Genomic DNA, 2,196 nt, shown 5'->3' on the forward strand with positions numbered 1-2,196 from the left:
CCCTGATTGTATTAAAAAAAATGGATATTCATGTCCTCCAACCTCATTTATAATCTCTCAACTTGAATGTCACTAGAAAACACAAGGCTACACTAGATTCCTAGATATCAGAGAAGCGCAATTGGTTTAAGTCAGTATCGCAAAACTACTAAAAGGCCGCGGTCCGATTCACGCTCACAGTTCTATCAGTGTCTACGACATTAATGGTCGGTCCGAAACAAATAGCGTGCTGAAGTTTTTCTATTTTGGACCGGTCGTAAGCACAATTTATAAGTTAGAAAACGTAACCTGATGAAAGGCAAATGGAAAGCGTATCTGCGTATGTATATATGGTTCGCATAATAGAAGAAATAATATCAAGAATATGAGTAAATATTAAATACTAGAAAAAGAAAAAATTAGGAATAGAGATTAAACATAACGCACAATAAATACAATTAATAAAATATGGTCCACAAAATATGTATAATATGTCTCATATCCTATTTGTATCTATTAAGCATTTACACATTCATTTCCTTTAATTTTTTATTTCTAATATTTAATATTTATTCCTATATTTGGGAAGTTCTTCATCTTTTCTATTATATGCAGGACTTATATTATAACCTAAAAAGATAGATATCTCACCCGACGACCCTAACGCAGCCGTCTTGTGTTCAGCTTGCCCTTTCTTTCTGAAATGTTCGAAACCGTTATTTTTCCCGCATTTCTGACGTCACGTAATCATGACGCTCACGGTGCCTCACCTTTCATCTAGAGGCACTCTAAGCACCGTGAGTGCTATGTAACTATGACGTCACTGTGTTCACTCTGGCGCTGCAAGCACGAAATGGACCAACCATAAGCAACCGTGAGCGCACTAATCACGCTACAAGCGTGAATCGGACCGCGGCCAAGGTTTGTTTTCTGTTCCTGCACTGGTTGCACTAGTTCAAAAAGTGTACACTAAAACGTTTTCTGTACCCAAAATGGCGTCAGCGACGGCGTTTTTTGTTCTAGTGCAACAGAACTCAGTGCACGAGTTCACCAACCTGACTGCACTAAGGGGTCGATTCTGTATCTTCAAACAAGGTGAAAATAACAAAAGTGAGCAAATTTACTAGGCGTTGACCAATGAAATTATCAGTATTCTAGTAAATTCGCTCACTTTTGTAATTTTCACCTCATTTCAAGATACAGAATCGATCCCTAGGTCTTGAGTTAGTGTAAGCAGTGCAAGCACCGATGTGCACTAGTTCAGCTACAGAAAACGGATCTCGCGTAAATGATGCATAGCAAATGGTGGCAAGTTCAAGAGTCCACAACTAATAAAACGGTAAGTATATAGAAATAAAAACTTTTCTCGATCTAAAAGACTTATATTTGGGGCATTCTTTCTCAAATCAACCACCCCCCTGCGCATTTTATTTTTAAAGATAAAATTTTTTTCGAAGCGTCAAAATTTCCGCCTAAACCTCAATTTTTTGATGCCGTATGGTGTTTTTTATTTCCTTCTTATGGGTGTGAACATACGTTAAAAATAATGCTCAGTGTTGCGTACGAGGCCCTCGAGTACCCCCGTGACCCCAGCAACCGGCAACGAATAAGCCGCGACAATAACATCGGGTAAAGCTAAAGTCGAGGGTGTACGTGATCTTAGCTGATGTCATGAACTTTTAAAAGACATATCTAGGTCGCGAGTATCTTTTATCCTAATTAAATCATTAAAAAAAAAGCTCTCTAAACGTTATTTTTGCATTTTTCAAGTATTTTGGTAAGTCTGAGCATTATTTTTAACGTATGGTCACACCCATAAGAAGGAAATAAAAAACACCATACGGCATCAAAAAATTGAGGTTTAGGCGGAAATTTTGACGCTTCGAAAAAAATTTTATCTTTAAAAATAAAATGCGCAGGCGGGTGGCTGATTTGAGAAAGAATGCCCCATTTACATTTCAATAATTATGCATACATATAAATAAAAACCGTCACAATTATCTAAAAATCGTAACTATTGAGCATCAAATTTGTAAAGTCAGAAAATGTCATGTTAAGGCCCGTCTACAATACACGGAGTAAGAAGTAAGAGTAAGAAATTGACCAATGAAGGCCCGCCTACAATACACGGAGTAAGAAGTAAGAGTAAGAAATTGACCAATCACAGTCGATTATTCTTCTCACATTCGACTGTGATTGGTCAATTTCTTACTCTTA

This window comes from Trachymyrmex cornetzi, unplaced genomic scaffold (assembly GCF_001594075.2).
Source record: "Trachymyrmex cornetzi isolate Tcor2-1 unplaced genomic scaffold, Tcor1.1 scaffold604, whole genome shotgun sequence".
In the NCBI taxonomy this organism is placed as follows: Eukaryota; Metazoa; Arthropoda; class Insecta; order Hymenoptera; family Formicidae; genus Trachymyrmex; species Trachymyrmex cornetzi.